The sequence below is a fragment of the Eulemur rufifrons genome, chromosome 3, assembly GCF_041146395.1.
Source record: "Eulemur rufifrons isolate Redbay chromosome 3, OSU_ERuf_1, whole genome shotgun sequence".
NCBI lineage: Eukaryota > Metazoa > Chordata > Mammalia > Primates > Lemuridae > Eulemur > Eulemur rufifrons.
In genome coordinates this window covers 21198856-21224396 of record NC_090985.1, presented here as the reverse complement: position 1 = coordinate 21224396, position 25541 = coordinate 21198856, and the positions used below count along the sequence as shown (strand labels likewise).

At 37.1% G+C, this 25541-nt stretch overlaps 7 non-coding genes across 7 annotated transcripts; all 7 read right to left on the bottom strand.

Annotated features, from left to right (window-relative positions):
• Nucleotides 1–1493: 1493 nt before the first annotated feature.
• LOC138382327 (small nucleolar RNA SNORD109A) lies at nt 1494–1560 on the bottom strand. The gene has a single exon (XR_011233410.1). It is a non-coding gene; the product is annotated as a small nucleolar RNA SNORD109A (small nucleolar RNA).
• A 3575-nt stretch (nt 1561–5135) lies between these two features.
• LOC138382326 (small nucleolar RNA SNORD109A) lies at nt 5136–5202 on the bottom strand. Its single transcript, XR_011233409.1, has one exon. It is a non-coding gene; the product is annotated as a small nucleolar RNA SNORD109A (small nucleolar RNA).
• Nucleotides 5203–8777: 3575 nt separating this feature from the next.
• Nucleotides 8778–8844, bottom strand: LOC138382325 (small nucleolar RNA SNORD109A). The gene has a single exon (XR_011233408.1). It is a non-coding gene; the product is annotated as a small nucleolar RNA SNORD109A (small nucleolar RNA).
• Nucleotides 8845–12419: 3575 nt separating this feature from the next.
• Nucleotides 12420–12486, bottom strand: LOC138382324 (small nucleolar RNA SNORD109A). Its single transcript, XR_011233407.1, has one exon. It is a non-coding gene; the product is annotated as a small nucleolar RNA SNORD109A (small nucleolar RNA).
• A 3573-nt stretch (nt 12487–16059) lies between these two features.
• Nucleotides 16060–16126, bottom strand: LOC138382322 (small nucleolar RNA SNORD109A). Its single transcript, XR_011233406.1, has one exon. It is a non-coding gene; the product is annotated as a small nucleolar RNA SNORD109A (small nucleolar RNA).
• Nucleotides 16127–19700: 3574 nt separating this feature from the next.
• Nucleotides 19701–19767, bottom strand: LOC138382321 (small nucleolar RNA SNORD109A). Its single transcript, XR_011233405.1, has one exon. It is a non-coding gene; the product is annotated as a small nucleolar RNA SNORD109A (small nucleolar RNA).
• Nucleotides 19768–23342: 3575 nt separating this feature from the next.
• On the bottom strand, nt 23343–23409 carry LOC138382320 (small nucleolar RNA SNORD109A). Its single transcript, XR_011233404.1, has one exon. It is a non-coding gene; the product is annotated as a small nucleolar RNA SNORD109A (small nucleolar RNA).
• Between the last annotated feature and the right edge of the window lie 2132 nt (nt 23410–25541).

Below are 25541 nucleotides of genomic sequence, written 5' to 3'. Positions count from 1 at the left end.
ATACAACACACACACAGAGGAATAGACACTTATATACCTGTAGATGCTATAAGGTTAAATGTATGATTCCATTTCAGAACGACTTGATTTATGGTTTAATTGAAATGATCATTTCTTTCACACTACCCTCCATCTTCTGTCTGAGAACAAAAAAGAAGCAGAGAGAAAATCAGCCTTCACTCTAATTTGACTCAAAACCTCCCATACACACAAAATAAAAGTAAGACAGAATGAAGCAAGAAAAGGACATCCATAATCCTTATAAACTAACAGGCAGATGACCCATTTTTACCAAGACCAGAGAAATAACATAAACTCTATCACAAAAAATGCATACAAGACAATGGCCGGAATGTGTTAATAGATGGTAGATTCATAAGGAAAATGCAAATTATGAAAAGGAACCAAGTGGGAATTCTAGGACATAAAACCATATCTTCAATGAAAAGACTTGAGATGAGCTGACACACGCTTACAACAATGATGGACTTCAAAGACTTTATGCTAAGTAAAACAAACAAACAAAAAACCTACACATGGTATGATTCCTTTTATACAAAATTGATGGATAAGGCAAATCCGTATACACAGAAAGCTACTTAGTGGTTACCTGGGACTTGGGAACAAAGCGTATATTGATCATAAATGGGGAGAGGGTCACTTTTAGGGGTGATGCAAAATTTCTCAATGTGGATTGTGGTGATGGATACACGACTCTATAATCTTTCGAAAGAAACATTGACTTGTACACTTAATGTGTCAAAGTTTTGGAAGGTGTAATGAAGATGTGTTGCTGAAGGGGTAATTCCGTTAAATAGAAGGCAAATTTCTACAGTTCAATAGTGCAATACGGCAAGAATAGTTAACAATAATTTATTATATTTAGAATTGCTAGAATCTTTCAAAAGTTCCCAACAGAAAGCAAGAATAAATGTTTCACGTGAATAATGACCCATTTACCCAGGTCTGATCAGTACGTGTTATATGCTGCTATTAAAATATATCACGTACTCCTTGAATATGTACAATTATTGTGCATCAATAAAAAATTTTATAAAAAAGTTACAACTTTAGCTACTCACCCCATTCTCTGAAGTGGAGGCCCACATACCAGGCTTTCTATCTTGGCAAAACAGGACAGGGAAAAAAAAAAAAAAAAAAGCAAAGGCAAACTCTTAGAAAATACTTAACAGTGAAAATAAAAAAAGCACTGAAATTGCTTTCTTCATGAGAGGTTCTTAGGTCATTATTTAATACAGGCATAGCGTTCCCTCAGTACTGGCATTGACACACCAATGAGATTTCTAGTACATATCACAGTTGCTTGACCTAATCTTAATACAATCATTTTAATGTCCTCATGTCAAGGAAACAGGTCAAGAACAAAGTGTAAAAACAGACGTGCTCCCAGTGTTACTATGCTGTCACTGAGGGGTTACGAAATAAGCCAGGATCTGAAAGTCTTACTTGTCCTACTAGAGGGCCACTCATCTGGACCTCAGATTGACATCTGCAATGTATCGCTCACCGTCCTCACACACTGAGGCTCATCATCGATCCAGACAATAACCCTTCCAACAAACAAGTATTTTCCACAGCCAGGCTTATTTTGTGCCGTCTAGTCTAATGCTTTACGAATACAGACAAGTAAATGTACAGTAGACGTTTTGTTTAGTATCTGCATAATGGAACACGCATAGACATAAGATGAAAAAAATGACCTCGCATTGTTCTAATAAAATTAGAGAAAATCTACGGTGGAAATTTATATAAGCCTTTTGAATCAACTAAACCTGTACGGAATAGGGCATGTAGCGAAGTAATATATGGTGTGATTACAGTACATACATGAACAAAGATATCTATGTGGTCAATGTGCCAGATGAAGATAAAAATATTCAATAATTAGGACACTTGAATTTCATTACAAGGTCATTTTCTCTCAACACAAAATGGTGAAAGGGAGAAATACGTAAGACATTCCCCAAAATTGTGTAAGTTACTTCCAAAAGAGATCTAACCATAGTGAAGTAACAAAATAGAAGATTCCTTGAAGAGGGTAGAAACATCCACGGGCAAATATATGCACTGTAAAATGGATCTCCACTAAGCTACTTATGTAATGAACACATAGTCCTCGAAGTTCTGACTTCAGCAGCCACAGATACCCAGAAGAATTTCAAAAGTACCAAAGTGGTTGCTCACCTCGCTTCCCTGAAGTACAACAACTTGTTCTCATTTTTAACCTGTAACAAGGCATCATATAAAAAAAAAATACATCAGGTCACAGACGCACCAAATTGGAAAGAAACAAAGTGCAACATTGGGTTCTTTATAATTATTTATCATACAGGCTTCCCAGCATCCGAGTCCTTGGGATAAACATAAGAGTTGATCTTTTGTCACCTTTGTCGTTTCATTCATTCACTTGTTTCCTCCCTGAATTCTTAATCTGCACTTTCCTCGATACCAAGCTATGTGAGTTAGTGACACAACAATTTGTGCATGAATGCAGAGTTCTAAAGCTGTATTCAACCAAAAAGATTTGATGAGAATAACCTGTGGTGTGAAAAATGGAAGGTCCAGGAGAGTGGCCGTGTGAGATCAATGAGGAGGACATCAAGTGGGCCGGTGCGGAAAGGGTTATTTGTCCTGCTCTAAAACAATAGAGGGCCACTCGGCTGCACCTCAACATCCTCAGGTACTTGTGCTTTTCCTTCATCCAGACCAGTCCACTTCCAATAAATAAGGATTCCTCACACCACACTAATGCCCCTAAAAATTCATCACCTGCATTCAGCTTAGAGCAGAGTGCAGCACAGGGGGACGTCTCACTTGACTTTCGTGAAGCTGGCTGTAATGGCAACTCCAGAAGCTTCTCAGGACCCTTCGGTCTGCAGCAATACTTCAAGTGATACTGCAGTGGGACAGTTGTCAGTGATGATATCCTACTCAAAACAATAGAACCCAAAACCGGGGGTTAACTGGCAGCGCGGATTGTATCGTATAAAGGACTATTAAACTATGACAGGATGTATCCGACGTAAATATACACTGTGACATTTTTCCCGTCAGATTGGTTTCTAGTCCCTATCCAAAGCACATATACGTGTTCATGTTACACACATAGGATAATTACCGAACTTGACTCTGTTTTATCTGACTAGGAATCAAATGATTTCAACATAATCCACATCCAGGCTTGCCAATTCTATTCCTGAATCTTTGCCTTCATTGACATACAAATACAGCAAAATCCCTGAGTATTTTCTTATTCAGTCCTCAGTATTATTGTATAAAATACATTTCCTTGCAGAGGCTGTGTAAAAGCACGCGGTCAAAGAATACTTTAGCTAGCTTCCTGATTTGGCTGACTTTCCAACATCTTCTTAGTTGCGTTTAATGCACTATTATTTGCAAGAGTGAGAAATATTAAGGGCAAGTGACTGAAAATAATAAATAGATAAGTATAATATATGCATGAACAATACACACAAACTATTAACCACTACAGCAAACTAATGATCAACTGTTATTATTAAAGATTCAATCTACATTAATAAAGTTCTTATTAATAAATTTTGAATTGAAATCTCTAACACCTATGAAGATATGTGAGGAGTCTAGGTCCTATTCTGATATATACAACACACACACAGAGGAATAGACACTTATATACCTGTAGATGCTATAAGGTTAAATGTATGATTCCATTTCAGAACGACTTGATTTATGGTTTAATTGAAATGATCATTTCTTTCACACTACCCTCCATCTTCTGTCTGAGAACAAAAAAGAAGCAGAGAGAAAATCAGCCTTCACTCTAATTTGACTCAAAACCTCCCATACACACAAAATAAAAGTAAGACAGAATGAAGCAAGAAAAGGACATCCATAATCCTTATAAACTAACAGGCAGATGACCCATTTTTACCAAGACCAGAGAAATAACATAAACTCTATCACAAAAAATGCATACAAGACAATGGCCGGAATGTGTTAATAGATGGTAGATTCATAAGGAAAATGCAAATTATGAAAAGGAACCAAGTGGGAATTCTAGGACATAAAACCATATCTTCAATGAAAAGACTTGAGATGAGCTGACACACGCTTACAACAATGATGGACTTCAAAGACTTTATGCTAAGTAAAACAAACAAACAAAAAACCTACACATGGTATGATTCCTTTTATACAAAATTGATGGATAAGGCAAATCCGTATACACAGAAAGCTACTTAGTGGTTACCTGGGACTTGGGAACAAAGCGTATATTGATCATAAATGGGGAGAGGGTCACTTTTAGGGGTGATGCAAAATTTCTCAATGTGGATTGTGGTGATGGATACACGACTCTATAATCTTTCGAAAGAAACATTGACTTGTACACTTAATGTGTCAAAGTTTTGGAAGGTGTAATGAAGATGTGTTGCTGAAGGGGTAATTCCGTTAAATAGAAGGCAAATTTCTACAGTTCAATAGTGCAATACGGCAAGAATAGTTAACAATAATTTATTATATTTAGAATTGCTAGAATCTTTCAAAAGTTCCCAACAGAAAGCAAGAATAAATGTTTCACGTGAATAATGACCCATTTACCCAGGTCTGATCAGTACGTGTTATATGCTGCTATTAAAATATATCACGTACTCCTTGAATATGTACAATTATTGTGCATCAATAAAAAATTTTATAAAAAAGTTACAACTTTAGCTACTCACCCCATTCTCTGAAGTGGAGGCCCACATACCAGGCTTTCTATCTTGGCAAAACAGGACAGGGAAAAAAAAAAAAAAAAAAGCAAAGGCAAACTCTTAGAAAATACTTAACAGTGAAAATAAAAAAAGCACTGAAATTGCTTTCTTCATGAGAGGTTCTTAGGTCATTATTTAATACAGGCATAGCGTTCCCTCAGTACTGGCATTGACACACCAATGAGATTTCTAGTACATATCACAGTTGCTTGACCTAATCTTAATACAATCATTTTAATGTCCTCATGTCAAGGAAACAGGTCAAGAACAAAGTGTAAAAACAGACGTGCTCCCAGTGTTACTATGCTGTCACTGAGGGGTTACGAAATAAGCCAGGATCTGAAAGTCTTACTTGTCCTACTAGAGGGCCACTCATCTGGACCTCAGATTGACATCTGCAATGTATCGCTCACCGTCCTCACACACTGAGGCTCATCATCGATCCAGACAATAACCCTTCCAACAAACAAGTATTTTCCACAGCCAGGCTTATTTTGTGCAGTCTAGTCTAATGCTTTACGAATACAGACAAGTAAATGTACAGTAGACGTTTTGTTTAGTATCTGCATAATGGAACATGCATAGACATAAGATGAAAAAAATGACCTCGCATTGTTCTAATAAAATTAGAGAAAATCTACGGTGGAAATTTATATAAGCCTTTTGAATCAACTAAACCTGTACGGAATAGGGCATGTAGCGAAGTAATATATGGTGTGATTACAGTACATACATGAACAAAGATATCTATGTGGTCAATGTGCCAGATGAAGATAAAAATATTCAATAATTAGGACACTTGAATTTCATTACAAGGTCATTTTCTCTCAACACAAAATGGTGAAAGGGAGAAATACGTAAGACATTCCCCAAAATTGTGTAAGTTACTTCCAAAAGAGATCTAACCATAGTGAAGTAACAAAATAGAAGATTCCTTGAAGAGGGTAGAAACATCCACGGGCAAATATATGCACTGTAAAATGGATCTCCACTAAGCTACTTATGTAATGAACACATAGTCCTCGAAGTTCTGACTTCAGCAGCCACAGATACCCAGAAGAATTTCAAAAGTACCAAAGTGGTTGCTCACCTCGCTTCCCTGAAGTACAACAACTTGTTCTCATTTTTAACCTGTAACAAGGCATCATATAAAAAAAAAATACATCAGGTCACAGACGCACCAAATTGGAAAGAAACAAAGTGCAACATTGGGTTCTTTATAATTATTTATCATACAGGCTTCCCAGCATCCGAGTCCTTGGGATAAACATAAGAGTTGATCTTTTGTCACCTTTGTCGTTTCATTCATTCACTTGTTTCCTCCCTGAATTCTTAATCTGCACTTTCCTCGATACCAAGCTATGTGAGTTAGTGACACAACAATTTGTGCATGAATGCAGAGTTCTAAAGCTGTATTCAACCAAAAAGATTTGATGAGAATAACCTGTGGTGTGAAAAATGGAAGGTCCAGGAGAGTGGCCGTGTGAGATCAATGAGGAGGACATCAAGTGGGCCGGTGCGGAAAGGGTTATTTGTCCTGCTCTAAAACAATAGAGGGCCACTCGGCTGCACCTCAACATCCTCAGGTACTTGTGCTTTTCCTTCATCCAGACCAGTCCACTTCCAATAAATAAGGATTCCTCACACCACACTAATGCCCCTAAAAATTTATCACCTGCATTCAGCTTAGAGCAGAGTGCAGCACAGGGGGACGTCTCACTTGACTTTCGTGAAGCTGGCTGTAATGGCAACTCCAGAAGCTTCTCAGGACCCTTCGGTCTGCAGCAATACTTCAAGTGATACTGCAGTGGGACAGTTGTCAGTGATGATATCCTACTCAAAACAATAGAACCCAAAACCGGGGGTTAACTGGCAGCGCGGATTGTATCGTATAAAGGACTATTAAACTATGACAGGATGTATCCGACGTAAATATACACTGTGACATTTTTCCCGTCAGATTGGTTTCTAGTCCCTATCCAAAGCACATATACGTGTTCATGTTACACACATAGGATAATTACCGAACTTGACTCTGTTTTATCTGACTAGGAATCAAATGATTTCAACATAATCCACATCCAGGCTTGCCAATTCTATTCCTGAATCTTTGCCTTCATTGACATACAAATACAGCAAAATCCCTGAGTATTTTCTTATTCAGTCCTCAGTATTATTGTATAAAATACATTTCCTTGCAGAGGCTGTGTAAAAGCACGCGGTCAAAGAATACTTTAGCTAGCTTCCTGATTTGGCTGACTTTCCAACATCTTCTTAGTTGCGTTTAATGCACTATTATTTGCAAGAGTGAGAAATATTAAGGGCAAGTGACTGAAAATAATAAATAGATAAGTATAATATATGCATGAACAATACACACAAACTATTAACCACTACAGCAAACTAATGATCAACTGTTATTATTAAAGATTCAATCTACATTAATAAAGTTCTTATTAATAAATTTTGAATTGAAATCTCTAACACCTATGAAGATATGTGAGGAGTCTAGGTCCTATTCTGATATATACAACACACACACAGAGGAATAGACACTTATATACCTGTAGATGCTATAAGGTTAAATGTATGATTCCATTTCAGAACGACTTGATTTATGGTTTAATTGAAATGATCATTTCTTTCACACTACCCTCCATCTTCTGTCTGAGAACAAAAAAGAAGCAGAGAGAAAATCAGCCTTCACTCTAATTTGACTCAAAACCTCCCATACACACAAAATAAAAGTAAGACAGAATGAAGCAAGAAAAGGACATCCATAATCCTTATAAACTAACAGGCAGATGACCCATTTTTACCAAGACCAGAGAAATAACATAAACTCTATCACAAAAAATGCATACAAGACAATGGCCGGAATGTGTTAATAGATGGTAGATTCATAAGGAAAATGCAAATTATGAAAAGGAACCAAGTGGGAATTCTAGGACATAAAACCATATCTTCAATGAAAAGACTTGAGATGAGCTGACACACGCTTACAACAATGATGGACTTCAAAGACTTTATGCTAAGTAAAACAAACAAACAAAAAACCTACACATGGTATGATTCCTTTTATACAAAATTGATGGATAAGGCAAATCCGTATACACAGAAAGCTACTTAGTGGTTACCTGGGACTTGGGAACAAAGCGTATATTGATCATAAATGGGGAGAGGGTCACTTTTAGGGGTGATGCAAAATTTCTCAATGTGGATTGTGGTGATGGATACACGACTCTATAATCTTTCGAAAGAAACATTGACTTGTACACTTAATGTGTCAAAGTTTTGGAAGGTGTAATGAAGATGTGTTGCTGAAGGGGTAATTCCGTTAAATAGAAGGCAAATTTCTACAGTTCAATAGTGCAATACGGCAAGAATAGTTAACAATAATTTATTATATTTAGAATTGCTAGAATCTTTCAAAAGTTCCCAACAGAAAGCAAGAATAAATGTTTCACGTGAATAATGACCCATTTACCCAGGTCTGATCAGTACGTGTTATATGCTGCTATTAAAATATATCACGTACTCCTTGAATATGTACAATTATTGTGCATCAATAAAAAATTTTATAAAAAAGTTACAACTTTAGCTACTCACCCCATTCTCTGAAGTGGAGGCCCACATACCAGGCTTTCTATCTTGGCAAAACAGGACAGGGAAAAAAAAAAAAAAAAAAGCAAAGGCAAACTCTTAGAAAATACTTAACAGTGAAAATAAAAAAAGCACTGAAATTGCTTTCTTCATGAGAGGTTCTTAGGTCATTATTTAATACAGGCATAGCGTTCCCTCAGTACTGGCATTGACACACCAATGAGATTTCTAGTACATATCACAGTTGCTTGACCTAATCTTAATACAATCATTTTAATGTCCTCATGTCAAGGAAACAGGTCAAGAACAAAGTGTAAAAACAGACGTGCTCCCAGTGTTACTATGCTGTCACTGAGGGGTTACGAAATAAGCCAGGATCTGAAAGTCTTACTTGTCCTACTAGAGGGCCACTCATCTGGACCTCAGATTGACATCTGCAATGTATCGCTCACCGTCCTCACACACTGAGGCTCATCATCGATCCAGACAATAACCCTTCCAACAAACAAGTATTTTCCACAGCCAGGCTTATTTTGTGCAGTCTAGTCTAATGCTTTACGAATACAGACAAGTAAATGTACAGTAGACGTTTTGTTTAGTATCTGCATAATGGAACATGCATAGACATAAGATGAAAAAAATGACCTCGCATTGTTCTAATAAAATTAGAGAAAATCTACGGTGGAAATTTATATAAGCCTTTTGAATCAACTAAACCTGTACGGAATAGGGCATGTAGCGAAGTAATATATGGTGTGATTACAGTACATACATGAACAAAGATATCTATGTGGTCAATGTGCCAGATGAAGATAAAAATATTCAATAATTAGGACACTTGAATTTCATTACAAGGTCATTTTCTCTCAACACAAAATGGTGAAAGGGAGAAATACGTAAGACATTCCCCAAAATTGTGTAAGTTACTTCCAAAAGAGATCTAACCATAGTGAAGTAACAAAATAGAAGATTCCTTGAAGAGGGTAGAAACATCCACGGGCAAATATATGCACTGTAAAATGGATCTCCACTAAGCTACTTATGTAATGAACACATAGTCCTCGAAGTTCTGACTTCAGCAGCCACAGATACCCAGAAGAATTTCAAAAGTACCAAAGTGGTTGCTCACCTCGCTTCCCTGAAGTACAACAACTTGTTCTCATTTTTAACCTGTAACAAGGCATCATATAAAAAAAAAATACATCAGGTCACAGACGCACCAAATTGGAAAGAAACAAAGTGCAACATTGGGTTCTTTATAATTATTTATCATACAGGCTTCCCAGCATCCGAGTCCTTGGGATAAACATAAGAGTTGATCTTTTGTCACCTTTGTCGTTTCATTCATTCACTTGTTTCCTCCCTGAATTCTTAATCTGCACTTTCCTCGATACCAAGCTATGTGAGTTAGTGACACAACAATTTGTGCATGAATGCAGAGTTCTAAAGCTGTATTCAACCAAAAAGATTTGATGAGAATAACCTGTGGTGTGAAAAATGGAAGGTCCAGGAGAGTGGCCGTGTGAGATCAATGAGGAGGACATCAAGTGGGCCGGTGCGGAAAGGGTTATTTGTCCTGCTCTAAAACAATAGAGGGCCACTCGGCTGCACCTCAACATCCTCAGGTACTTGTGCTTTTCCTTCATCCAGACCAGTCCACTTCCAATAAATAAGGATTCCTCACACCACACTAATGCCCCTAAAAATTTATCACCTGCATTCAGCTTAGAGCAGAGTGCAGCACAGGGGGACGTCTCACTTGACTTTCGTGAAGCTGGCTGTAATGGCAACTCCAGAAGCTTCTCAGGACCCTTCGGTCTGCAGCAATACTTCAAGTGATACTGCAGTGGGACAGTTGTCAGTGATGATATCCTACTCAAAACAATAGAACCCAAAACCGGGGGTTAACTGGCAGCGCGGATTGTATCGTATAAAGGACTATTAAACTATGACAGGATGTATCCGACGTAAATATACACTGTGACATTTTTCCCGTCAGATTGGTTTCTAGTCCCTATCCAAAGCACATATACGTGTTCATGTTACACACATAGGATAATTACCGAACTTGACTCTGTTTTATCTGACTAGGAATCAAATGATTTCAACATAATCCACATCCAGGCTTGCCAATTCTATTCCTGAATCTTTGCCTTCATTGACATACAAATACAGCAAAATCCCTGAGTATTTTCTTATTCAGTCCTCAGTATTATTGTATAAAATACATTTCCTTGCAGAGGCTGTGTAAAAGCACGCGGTCAAAGAATACTTTAGCTAGCTTCCTGATTTGGCTGACTTTCCAACATCTTCTTAGTTGCGTTTAATGCACTATTATTTGCAAGAGTGAGAAATATTAAGGGCAAGTGACTGAAAATAATAAATAGATAAGTATAATATATGCATGAACAATACACACAAACTATTAACCACTACAGCAAACTAATGATCAACTGTTATTATTAAAGATTCAATCTACATTAATAAAGTTCTTATTAATAAATTTTGAATTGAAATCTCTAACACCTATGAAGATATGTGAGGAGTCTAGGTCCTATTCTGATATATACAACACACACACAGAGGAATAGACACTTATATACCTGTAGATGCTATAAGGTTAAATGTATGATTCCATTTCAGAACGACTTGATTTATGGTTTAATTGAAATGATCATTTCTTTCACACTACCCTCCATCTTCTGTCTGAGAACAAAAAAGAAGCAGAGAGAAAATCAGCCTTCACTCTAATTTGACTCAAAACCTCCCATACACACAAAATAAAAGTAAGACAGAATGAAGCAAGAAAAGGACATCCATAATCCTTATAAACTAACAGGCAGATGACCCATTTTTACCAAGACCAGAGAAATAACATAAACTCTATCACAAAAAATGCATACAAGACAATGGCCGGAATGTGTTAATAGATGGTAGATTCATAAGGAAAATGCAAATTATGAAAAGGAACCAAGTGGGAATTCTAGGACATAAAACCATATCTTCAATGAAAAGACTTGAGATGAGCTGACACACGCTTACAACAATGATGGACTTCAAAGACTTTATGCTAAGTAAAACAAACAAACAAAAAACCTACACATGGTATGATTCCTTTTATACAAAATTGATGGATAAGGCAAATCCGTATACACAGAAAGCTACTTAGTGGTTACCTGGGACTTGGGAACAAAGCGTATATTGATCATAAATGGGGAGAGGGTCACTTTTAGGGGTGATGCAAAATTTCTCAATGTGGATTGTGGTGATGGATACACGACTCTATAATCTTTCGAAAGAAACATTGACTTGTACACTTAATGTGTCAAAGTTTTGGAAGGTGTAATGAAGATGTGTTGCTGAAGGGGTAATTCCGTTAAATAGAAGGCAAATTTCTACAGTTCAATAGTGCAATACGGCAAGAATAGTTAACAATAATTTATTATATTTAGAATTGCTAGAATCTTTCAAAAGTTCCCAACAGAAAGCAAGAATAAATGTTTCACGTGAATAATGACCCATTTACCCAGGTCTGATCAGTACGTGTTATATGCTGCTATTAAAATATATCACGTACTCCTTGAATATGTACAATTATTGTGCATCAATAAAAAATTTTATAAAAAAGTTACAACTTTAGCTACTCACCCCATTCTCTGAAGTGGAGGCCCACATACCAGGCTTTCTATCTTGGCAAAACAGGACAGGGAAAAAAAAAAAAAAAAAAGCAAAGGCAAACTCTTAGAAAATACTTAACAGTGAAAATAAAAAAAGCACTGAAATTGCTTTCTTCATGAGAGGTTCTTAGGTCATTATTTAATACAGGCATAGCGTTCCCTCAGTACTGGCATTGACACACCAATGAGATTTCTAGTACATATCACAGTTGCTTGACCTAATCTTAATACAATCATTTTAATGTCCTCATGTCAAGGAAACAGGTCAAGAACAAAGTGTAAAAACAGACGTGCTCCCAGTGTTACTATGCTGTCACTGAGGGGTTACGAAATAAGCCAGGATCTGAAAGTCTTACTTGTCCTACTAGAGGGCCACTCATCTGGACCTCAGATTGACATCTGCAATGTATCGCTCACCGTCCTCACACACTGAGGCTCATCATCGATCCAGACAATAACCCTTCCAACAAACAAGTATTTTCCACAGCCAGGCTTATTTTGTGCAGTCTAGTCTAATGCTTTACGAATACAGACAAGTAAATGTACAGTAGACGTTTTGTTTAGTATCTGCATAATGGAACACGCATAGACATAAGATGAAAAAAATGACCTCGCATTGTTCTAATAAAATTAGAGAAAATCTACGGTGGAAATTTATATAAGCCTTTTGAATCAACTAAACCTGTACGGAATAGGGCATGTAGCGAAGTAATATATGGTGTGATTACAGTACATACATGAACAAAGATATCTATGTGGTCAATGTGTCAGATGAAGATAAAAATATTCAATAATTAGGACACTTGAATTTCATTACAAGGTCATTTTCTCTCAACACAAAATGGTGAAAGGGAGAAATACGTAAGACATTCCCCAAAATTGTGTAAGTTACTTCCAAAAGAGATCTAACCATAGTGAAGTAACAAAATAGAAGATTCCTTGAAGAGGGTAGAAACATCCACGGGCAAATATATGCACTGTAAAATGGATCTCCACTAAGCTACTTATGTAATGAACACATAGTCCTCGAAGTTCTGACTTCAGCAGCCACAGATACCCAGAAGAATTTCAAAAGTACCAAAGTGGTTGCTCACCTCGCTTCCCTGAAGTACAACAACTTGTTCTCATTTTTAACCTGTAACAAGGCATCATAAAAAAAAAATACATCAGGTCACAGACGCACCAAATTGGAAAGAAACAAAGTGCAACATTGGGTTCTTTATAATTATTTATCATACAGGCTTCCCAGCATCTGAGTCCTTGGGATAAACATAAGAGTTGATCTTTTGTCACCTTTGTCGTTTCATTCATTCACTTGTTTCCTCCCTGAATTCTTAATCTGCACTTTCCTCGATACCAAGCTATGTGAGTTAGTGACACAACAATTTGTGCATGAATGCAGAGTTCTAAAGCTGTATTCAACCAAAAAGATTTGATGAGAATAACCTGTGGTGTGAAAAATGGAAGGTCCAGGAGAGTGGCCGTGTGAGATCAATGAGGAGGACATCAAGTGGGCCGGTGCGGAAAGGGTTATTTGTCCTGCTCTAAAACAATAGAGGGCCACTCGGCTGCACCTCAACATCCTCAGGTACTTGTGCTTTTCCTTCATCCAGACCAGTCCACTTCCAATAAATAAGGATTCCTCACACCACACTAATGCCCCTAAAAATTTATCACCTGCATTCAGCTTAGAGCAGAGTGCAGCACAGGGGGACGTCTCACTTGACTTTCGTGAAGCTGGCTGTAATGGCAACTCCAGAAGCTTCTCAGGACCCTTCGGTCTGCAGCAATACTTCAAGTGATACTGCAGTGGGACAGTTGTCAGTGATGATATCCTACTCAAAACAATAGAACCCAAAACCGGGGGTTACCTGGCAGCGCGGATTGTATCGTATAAAGGACTATTAAACTATGACAGGATGTATCCGACGTAAATATACACTGTGACATTTTTCCCGTCAGATTGGTTTCTAGTCCCTATCCAAAGCACATATACGTGTTCATGTTACACACATAGGATAATTACCGAACTTGACTCTGTTTTATCTGACTAGGAATCAAATGATTTCAACATAATCCACATCCAGGCTTGCCAATTCTATTCCTGAATCTTTGCCTTCATTGACATACAAATACAGCAAAATCCCTGAGTATTTTCTTATTCAGTCCTCAGTATTATTGTATAAAATACATTTCCTTGCAGAGGCTGTGTAAAAGCACGCGGTCAAAGAATACTTTAGCTAGCTTCCTGATTTGGCTGACTTTCCAACATCTTCTTAGTTGCGTTTAATGCACTATTATTTGCAAGAGTGAGAAATATTAAGGGCAAGTGACTGAAAATAATAAATAGATAAGTATAATATATGCATGAACAATACACACAAACTATTAACCACTACAGCAAACTAATGATCAACTGTTATTATTAAAGATTCAATCTACATTAATAAAGTTCTTATTAATAAATTTTGAATTGAAATCTCTAACACCTATGAAGATATGTGAGGAGTCTAGGTCCTATTCTGATATATACAACACACACACAGAGGAATAGACACTTATATACCTGTAGATGCTATAAGGTTAAATGTATGATTCCATTTCAGAACGACTTGATTTATGGTTTAATTGAAATGATCATTTCTTTCACACTACCCTCCATCTTCTGTCTGAGAACAAAAAAGAAGCAGAGAGAAAATCAGCCTTCACTCTAATTTGACTCAAAACCTCCCATACACACAAAATAAAAGTAAGACAGAATGAAGCAAGAAAAGGACATCCATAATCCTTATAAACTAACAGGCAGATGACCCATTTTTACCAAGACCAGAGAAATAACATAAACTCTATCACAAAAAATGCATACAAGACAATGGCCGGAATGTGTTAATAGATGGTAGATTCATAAGGAAAATGCAAATTATGAAAAGGAACCAAGTGGGAATTCTAGGACATAAAACCATATCTTCAATGAAAAGACTTGAGATGAGCTGACACACGCTTACAACAATGATGGACTTCAAAGACTTTATGCTAAGTAAAACAAACAAACAAAAAACCTACACATGGTATGATTCCTTTTATACAAAATTGATGGATAAGGCAAATCCGTATACACAGAAAGCTACTTAGTGGTTACCTGGGACTTGGGAACAAAGCGTATATTGATCATAAATGGGGAGAGGGTCACTTTTAGGGGTGATGCAAAATTTCTCAATGTGGATTGTGGTGATGGATACACGACTCTATAATCTTTCGAAAGAAACATTGACTTGTACACTTAATGTGTCAAAGTTTTGGAAGGTGTAATGAAGATGTGTTGCTGAAGGGGTAATTCCGTTAAATAGAAGGCAAATTTCTACAGTTCAATAGTGCAATACGGCAAGAATAGTTAACAATAATTTATTATAGTTAGAATTGCTAGAATCTTTCAAAAGTTCCCAACAGAAAGCAAGAATAAATGTTTCACGTGAATAATGACCCATTTACCCAGGTCTGATCAGTACGTGTTATATGCTGCTATTAAAATATATCACGTACTCCTTGAATATGTACAATTATTGTGCATCAATAAAAAATTTTATAAAAAAGTTACAACTTTAGCTACTCACCCCATTCTCTGAAGTGGAGGCCCACATACCAGGCTTTCTATCTTGGCAAAACAGGACAGGGAAAAAAAAAAAAAAAAAAGCAAAGGCAAACTCTTAGAAAATACTTAACAGTGAAAATAAAAAAAGCACTGAAATTGCTTTCTTCATGAGAGGTTCTTAGGTCATTATTTAATACAGGCATAGCGTTCCCTCAGTACTGGCATTGACACACCAATGAGATTTCTAGTACATATCACAGTTGCTTGACCTAATCTTAATACAATCATTTTAATGTCCTCATGTCAAGGAAACAGGTCAAGAACAAAGTGTAAAAACAGACGTGCTCCCAGTGTTACTATGCTGTCACTGAGGGGTTACGAAATAAGCCAGGATCTGAAAGTCTTACTTGTCCTACTAGAGGGCCACTCATCTGGACCTCAGATTGACATCTGCAATGTATCGCTCACCGTCCTCACACACTGAGGCTCATCATCGATCCAGACAATAACCCTTCCAACAAACAAGTATTTTCCACAGCCAGGCTTATTTTGTGCAGTCTAGTCTAATGCTTTACGAATACAGACAAGTAAATGTACAGTAGACGTTTTGTTTAGTATCTGCATAATGGAACACGCATAGACATAAGATGAAAAAAATGACCTCGCATTGTTCTAATAAAATTAGAGAAAATCTACGGTGGAAATTTATATAAGCCTTTTGAATCAACTAAACCTGTACGGAATAGGGCATGTAGCGAAGTAATATATGGTGTGATTACAGTACATATATGAACAAAGATATCTATGTGGTGAATGTGCCAGATGAAGATAAAAATATTCAATAATTAGGACACTTGAATTTCATTACAAGGTCATTTTCTCTCAACACAAAATGGTGAAAGGGAGAAATACGTAAGACATTCCCCAAAATTGTGTAAGTTACTTCCAAAAGAGATCTAACCATAGTGAAGTAACAAAATAGAAGATTCCTTGAAGAGGGTAGAAACATCCACGGGCAAATATATGCACTGTAAAATGGATCTCCACTAAGCTACTTATGTAATGAACACATAGTCCTCGAAGTTCTGACTTCAGCAGCCACAGATACCCAGAAGAATTTCAAAAGTACCAAAGTGGTTGCTCACCTCGCTTCCCTGAAGTACAACAACTTGTTCTCATTTTTAACCTGTAACAAGGCATCATATAAAAAAAAATACATCAGGTCACAGACGCACCAAATTGGAAAGAAACAAAGTGCAACATTGGGTTCTTTATAATTATTTATCATACAGGCTTCCCAGCATCCGAGTCCTTGGGATAAACATAAGAGTTGATCTTTTGTCACCTTTGTCGTTTCATTCATTCACTTGTTTCCTCCCTGAATTCTTAATCTGCACTTTCCTCGATACCAAGCTATGTGAGTTAGTGACACAACAATTTGTGCATGAATGCAGAGTTCTAAAGCTGTATTCAACCAAAAAGATTTGATGAGAATAACCTGTGGTGTGAAAAATGGAAGGTCCAGGAGAGTGGCCGTGTGAGATCAATGAGGAGGACATCAAGTGGGCCGGTGCGGAAAGGGTTATTTGTCCTGCTCTAAAACAATAGAGGGCCACTCGGCTGCACCTCAACATCCTCAGGTACTTGTGCTTTTCCTTCATCCAGACCAGTCCACTTCCAATAAATAAGGATTCCTCACACCACACTAATGCCCCTAAAAATTTATCACCTGCATTCAGCTTAGAGCAGAGTGCAGCACAGGGGGACGTCTCACTTGACTTTCGTGAAGCTGGCTGTAATGGCAACTCCAGAAGCTTCTCAGGACCCTTCGGTCTGCAGCAATACTTCAAGTGATACTGCAGTGGGACAGTTGTCAGTGATGATATCCTACTCAAAACAATAGAACCCAAAACCGGGGGTTAACTGGCAGCGCGGATTGTATCGTATAAAGGACTATTAAACTATGACAGGATGTATCCGACGTAAATATACACTGTGACATTTTTCCCGTCAGATTGGTTTCTAGTCCCTATCCAAAGCACATATACGTGTTCATGTTACACACATAGGATAATTACCGAACTTGACTCTGTTTTATCTGACTAGGAATCAAATGATTTCAACATAATCCACATCCAGGCTTGCCAATTCTATTCCTGAATCTTTGCCTTCATTGACATACAAATACAGCAAAATCCCTGAGTATTTTCTTATTCAGTCCTCAGTATTATTGTATAAAATACATTTCCTTGCAGAGGCTGTGTAAAAGCACGCGGTCAAAGAATACTTTAGCTAGCTTCCTGATTTGGCTGACTTTCCAACATCTTCTTAGTTGCGTTTAATGCACTATTATTTGCAAGAGTGAGAAATATTAAGGGCAAGTGACTGAAAATAATAAATAGATAAGTATAATATATGCATGAACAATACACACAAACTATTAACCACTACAGCAAACTAATGATCAACTGTTATTATTAAAGATTCAATCTACATTAATAAAGTTCTTATTAATAAATTTTGAATTGAAATCTCTAACACCTATGAAGATATGTGAGGAGTCTAGGTCCTATTCTGATATATACAACACACACACAGAGGAATAGACACTTATATACCTGTAGATGCTATAAGGTTAAATGTATGATTCCATTTCAGAACGACTTGATTTATGGTTTAATTGAAATGATCATTTCTTTCACACTACCCTCCATCTTCTGTCTGAGAACAAAAAAGAAGCAGAGAGAAAATCAGCCTTCACTCTAATTTGACTCAAAACCTCCCATACACACAAAATAAAAGTAAGACAGAATGAAGCAAGAAAAGGACATCCATAATCCTTATAAACTAACAGGCAGATGACCCATTTTTACCAAGACCAGAGAAATAACATAAACTCTATCACAAAAAATGCATACAAGACAATGGCCGGAATGTGTTAATAGATGGTAGATTCATAAGGAAAATGCAAATTATGAAAAGGAACCAAGTGGGAATTCTAGGACATAAAACCATATCTTCAATGAAAAGACTTGAGATGAGCTGACACACGCTTACAACAATGATGGACTTCAAAGACTTTATGCTAAGTAAAACAAACAAACAAAAAACCTACACATGGTATGATTCCTTTTATACAAAATTGATGGATAAGGCAAATCCGTATACACAGAAAGCTACTTAGTGGTTACCTGGGACTTGGGAACAAAGCGTATATTGATCATAAATGGGGAGAGGGTCACTTTTAGGGGTGATGCAAAATTTCTCAATGTGGATTGTGGTGATGGATACACGACTCTATAATCTTTCGAAAGAAACATTGACTTGTACACTTAATGTGTCAAAGTTTTGGAAGGTGTAATGAAGATGTGTTGCTGAAGGGGTAATTCCGTTAAATAGAAGGCAAATTTCTACAGTTCAATAGTGCAATACGGCAAGAATAGTTAACAATAATTTATTATAGTTAGAATTGCTAGAATCTTTCAAAAGTTCCCAACAGAAAGCAAGAATAAATGTTTCACGTGAATAATGACCCATTTACCCAGGTCTGATCAGTACGTGTTATATGCTGCTATTAAAATATATCACGTACTCCTTGAATATGTACAATTATTGTGCATCAATAAAAAATTTTATAAAAAAGTTACAACTTTAGCTACTCACCCCATTCTCTGAAGTGGAGGCCCACATACCAGGCTTTCTATCTTGGCAAAACAGGACAGGGAAAAAAAAAAAAAAAAAAGCAAAGGCAAACTCTTAGAAAATACTTAACAGTGAAAATAAAAAAAGCACTGAAATTGCTTTCTTCATGAGAGGTTCTTAGGTCATTATTTAATACAGGCATAGCGTTCCCTCAGTACTGGCATTGACACACCAATGAGATTTCTAGTACATATCACAGTTGCTTGACCTAATCTTAATACAATCATTTTAATGTCCTCATGTCAAGGAAACAGGTCAAGAACAAAGTGTAAAAACAGACGTGCTCCCAGTGTTACTATGCTGTCACTGAGGGGTTACGAAATAAGCCAGGATCTGAAAGTCTTACTTGTCCTACTAGAGGGCCACTCATCTGGACCTCAGATTGACATCTGCAATGTATCGCTCACCGTCCTCACACACTGAGGCTCATCATCGATCCAGACAATAACCCTTCCAACAAACAAGTATTTTCCACAGCCAGGCTTATTTTGTGCAGTCTAGTCTAATGCTTTACGAATACAGACAAGTAAATGTACAGTAGACGTTTTGTTTAGTATCTGCATAATGGAACACGCATAGACATAAGATGAAAAAAATGACCTCGCATTGTTCTAATAAAATTAGAGAAAATCTACGGTGGAAATTTATATAAGCCTTTTGAATCAACTAAACCTGTACGGAATAGGGCATGTAGCGAAGTAATATATGGTGTGATTACAGTACATACATGAACAAAGATATCTATGTGGTCAATGTGTCAGATGAAGATAAAAATATTCAATAATTAGGACACTTGAATTTCATTACAAGGTCATTTTCTCTCAACACAAAATGGTGAAAGGGAGAAATACGTAAGACATTCCCCAAAATTGTGTAAGTTACTTCCAAAAGAGATCTAACCATAGTGAAGTAACAAAATAGAAGATTCCTTGAAGAGGGTAGAAACATCCACGGGCAAATATATGCACTGTAAAATGGATCTCCACTAAGCTACTTATGTAATGAACACATAGTCCTCGAAGTTCTGACTTCAGCAGCCACAGATACCCAGAAGAATTTCAAAAGTACCAAAGTGGTTGCTCACCTCGCTTCCCTGAAGTACAACAACTTGTTCTCATTTTTAACCTGTAACAAGGCATCATATAAAAAAAAAATACATCAGGTCACAGACGCACCAAATTGGAAAGAAACAAAGTGCAACATTGGGTTCTTTATAATTATTTATCATACAGGCTTCCCAGCATCCGAGTCCTTGGGATAAACATAAGAGTTGATCTTTTGTCACCTTTGTCGTTTCATTCATTCACTTGTTTCCTCCCTGAATTCTTAATCTGCACTTTCCTCGATACCAAGCTATGTGAGTTAGTGACACAACAATTTGTGCATGAATGCAGAGTTCTAAAGCTGTATTCAACCAAAAAGATTTGATGAGAATAACCTGTGGTGTGAAAAATGGAAGGTCCAGGAGAGTGGCCGTGTGAGATCAATGAGGAGGACATCAAGTGGGCCGGTGCGGAAAGGGTTATTTGTCCTGCTCTAAAACAATAGAGGGCCACTCGGCTGCACCTCAACATCCTCAGGTACTTGTGCTTTTCCTTCATCCAGACCAGTCCACTTCCAATAAATAAGGATTCCTCACACCACACTAATGCCCCTAAAAATTTATCACCTGCATTCAGCTTAGAGCAGAGTGCAGCACAGGGGGACGTCTCACTTGACTTTCGTGAAGCTGGCTGTAATGGCAACTCCAGAAGCTTCTCAGGACCCTTCGGTCTGCAGCAATACTTCAAGTGATACTGCAGTGGGACAGTTGTCAGTGATGATATCCTACTCAAAACAATAGAACCCAAAACCGGGGGTTAACTGGCAGCGCGGATTGTATCGTATAAAGGACTATTAAACTATGACAGGATGTATCCGACGTAAATATACACTGTGACATTTTTCCCGTCAGATTGGTTTCTAGTCCCTATCCAAAGCACATATACGTGTTCATGTTACACACATAGGATAATTACCGAACTTGACTCTGTTTTATCTGACTAGGAATCAAATGATTTCAACATAATCCACATCCAGGCTTGCCAATTCTATTCCTGAATCTTTGCCTTCATTGACATACAAATACAGCAAAATCCCTGAGTATTTTCTTATTCAGTCCTCAGTATTATTGTATAAAATACATTTCCTTGCAGAGGCTGTGTAAAAGCACGCGGTCAAAGAATACTTTAGCTAGCTTCCTGATTTGGCTGACTTTCCAACATCTTCTTAGTTGCGTTTAATGCACTATTATTTGCAAGAGTGAGAAATATTAAGGGCAAGTGACTGAAAATAATAAATAGATAAGTATAATATATGCATGAACAATACACACAAACTATTAACCACTACAGCAAACTAATGATCAACTGTTATTATTAAAGATTCAATCTACATTAATAAAGTTCTTATTAATAAATTTTGAATTGAAATCTCTAACACCTATGAAGATATGTGAGGAGTCTAGGTCCTATTCTGATATATACAACACACACACAGAGGAATAGACACTTATATACCTGTAGATGCTATAAGGTTAAATGTATGATTCCATTTCAGAACGACTTGATTTATGGTTTAATTGAAATGATCATTTCTTTCACACTACCCTCCATCTTCTGTCTGAGAACAAAAAAGAAGCAGAGAGAAAATCAGCCTTCACTCTAATTTGACTCAAAACCTCCCATACACACAAAATAAAAGTAAGACAGAATGAAGCAAGAAAAGGACATCCATAATCCTTATAAACTAACAGGCAGATGACCCATTTTTACCAAGACCAGAGAAATAACATAAACTCTATCACAAAAAATGCATACAAGACAATGGCCGGAATGTGTTAATAGATGGTAGATTCATAAGGAAAATGCAAATTATGAAAAGGAACCAAGTGGGAATTCTAGGACATAAAACCATATCTTCAATGAAAAGACTTGAGATGAGCTGACACACGCTTACAACAATGATGGACTTCAAAGACTTTATGCTAAGTAAAACAAACAAACAAAAAACCTACACATGGTATGATTCCTTTTATACAAAATTGATGGATAAGGCAAATCCGTATACACAGAAAGCTACTTAGTGGTTACCTGGGACTTGGGAACAAAGCGTATATTGATCATAAATGGGGAGAGGGTCACTTTTAGGGGTGATGCAAAATTTCTCAATGTGGATTGTGGTGATGGATACACGACTCTATAATCTTTCGAAAGAAACATTGACTTGTACACTTAATGTGTCAAAGTTTTGGAAGGTGTAATGAAGATGTGTTGCTGAAGGGGTAATTCCGTTAAATAGAAGGCAAATTTCTACAGTTCAATAGTGCAATACGGCAAGAATAGTTAACAATAATTTATTATAGTTAGAATTGCTAGAATCTTTCAAAAGTTCCCAACAGAAAGCAAGAATAAATGTTTCACGTGAATAATGACCCATTTACCCAGGTCTGATCAGTACGTGTTATATGCTGCTATTAAAATATATCACGTACTCCTTGAATATGTACAATTATTGTGCATCAATAAAAAATTTTATAAAAAAGTTACAACTTTAGCTACTCACCCCATTCTCTGAAGTGGAGGCCCACATACCAGGCTTTCTATCTTGGCAAAACAGGACAGGGAAAAAAAAAAAAAAAAAAGCAAAGGCAAACTCTTAGAAAATACTTAACAGTGAAAATAAAAAAAGCACTGAAATTGCTTTCTTCATGAGAGGTTCTTAGGTCATTATTTAATACAGGCATAGCGTTCCCTCAGTACTGGCATTGACACACCAATGAGATTTCTAGTACATATCACAGTTGCTTGACCTAATCTTAATACAATCATTTTAATGTCCTCATGTCAAGGAAACAGGTCAAGAACAAAGTGTAAAAACAGACGTGCTCCCAGTGTTACTATGCTGTCACTGAGGGGTTACGAAATAAGCCAGGATCTGAAAGTCTTACTTGTCCTACTAGAGGGCCACTCATCTGGACCTCAGATTGACATCTGCAATGTATCGCTCACCGTCCTCACACACTGAGGCTCATCATCGATCCAGACAATAACCCTTCCAACAAACAAGTATTTTCCACAGCCAGGCTTATTTTGTGCAGTCTAGTCTAATGCTTTACGAATACAGACAAGTAAATGTACAGTAGACGTTTTGTTTAGTATCTGCATAATGGAACATGCATAGACATAAGATGAAAAAAATGACCTCGCATTGTTCTAATAAAATTAGAGAAAATCTACGGTGGAAATTTATATAAGCCTTTTGAATCAACTAAACCTGTACGGAATAGGGCATGTAGCGAAGTAATATATGGTGTGATTACAGTACATACATGAACAAAGATATCTATGTGGTCAATGTGCCAGATGAAGATAAAAATATTCAATAATTAGGACACTTGAATTTCATTACAAGGTCATTTTCTCTCAACACAAAATGGTGAAAGGGAGAAATACGTAAGACATTCCCCAAAATTGTGTAAGTTACTTCCAAAAGAGATCTAACCATAGTGAAGTAACAAAATAGAAGATTCCTTGAAGAGGGTAGAAACATCCACGGGCAAATATATGCACTGTAAAATGGATCTCCACTAAGCTACTTATGTAATGAACACATAGTCCTCGAAGTTCTGACTTCAGCAGCCACAGATACCCAGAAGAATTTCAAAAGTACCAAAGTGGTTGCTCACCTCGCTTCCCTGAAGTACAACAACTTGTTCTCATTTTTAACCTGTAACAAGGCATCATATAAAAAAAAAATACATCAGGTCACAGACGCACCAAATTGGAAAGAAACAAAGTGCAACATTGGGTTCTTTATAATTATTTATCATACAGGCTTCCCAGCATCCGAGTCCTTGGGATAAACATAAGAGTTGATCTTTTGTCACCTTTGTCGTTTCATTCATTCACTTGTTTCCTCCCTGAATTCTTAATCTGCACTTTCCTCGATACCAAGCTATGTGAGTTAGTGACACAACAATTTGTGCATGAATGCAGAGTTCTAAAGCTGTATTCAACCAAAAAGATTTGATGAGAATAACCTGTGGTGTGAAAAATGGAAGGTCCAGGAGAGTGGCCGTGTGAGATCAATGAGGAGGACATCAAGTGGGCCGGTGCGGAAAGGGTTATTTGTCCTGCTCTAAAACAATAGAGGGCCACTCGGCTGCACCTCAACATCCTCAGGTACTTGTGCTTTTCCTTCATCCAGACCAGTCCACTTCCAATAAATAAGGATTCCTCACACCACACTAATGCCCCTAAAAATTTATCACCTGCATTCAGCTTAGAGCAGAGTGCAGCACAGGGGGACGTCTCACTTGACTTTCGTGAAGCTGGCTGTAATGGCAACTCCAGAAGCTTCTCAGGACCCTTCGGTCTGCAGCAATACTTCAAGTGATACTGCAGTGGGACAGTTGTCAGTGATGATATCCTACTCAAAACAATAGAACCCAAAACCGGGGGTTAACTGGCAGCGCGGATTGTATCGTATAAAGGACTATTAAACTATGACAGGATGTATCCGACGTAAATATACACTGTGACATTTTTCCCGTCAGATTGGTTTCTAGTCCCTATCCAAAGCACATATACGTGTTCATGTTACACACATAGGATAATTACCGAACTTGACTCTGTTTTATCTGACTAGGAATCAAATGATTTCAACATAATCCACATCCAGGCTTGCCAATTCTATTCCTGAATCTTTGCCTTCATTGACATACAAATACAGCAAAATCCCTGAGTATTTTCTTATTCAGTCCTCAGTATTATTGTATAAAATACATTTCCTTGCAGAGGCTGTGTAAAAGCACGCGGTCAAAGAATACTTTAGCTAGCTTCCTGATTTGGCTGACTTTCCAACATCTTCTTAGTTGCGTTTAATGCACTATTATTTGCAAGAGTGAGAAATATTAAGGGCAAGTGACTGAAAATAATAAATAGATAAGTATAATATATGCATGAACAATACACACAAACTATTAACCACTACAGCAAACTAATGATCAACTGTTATTATTAAAGATTCAATCTACATTAATAAAGTTCTTATTAATAAATTTTGAATTGAAATCTCTAACACCTATGAAGATATGTGAGGAGTCTAGGTCCTATTCTGATATATACAACACACACACAGAGGAATAGACACTTATATACCTGTAGATGCTAT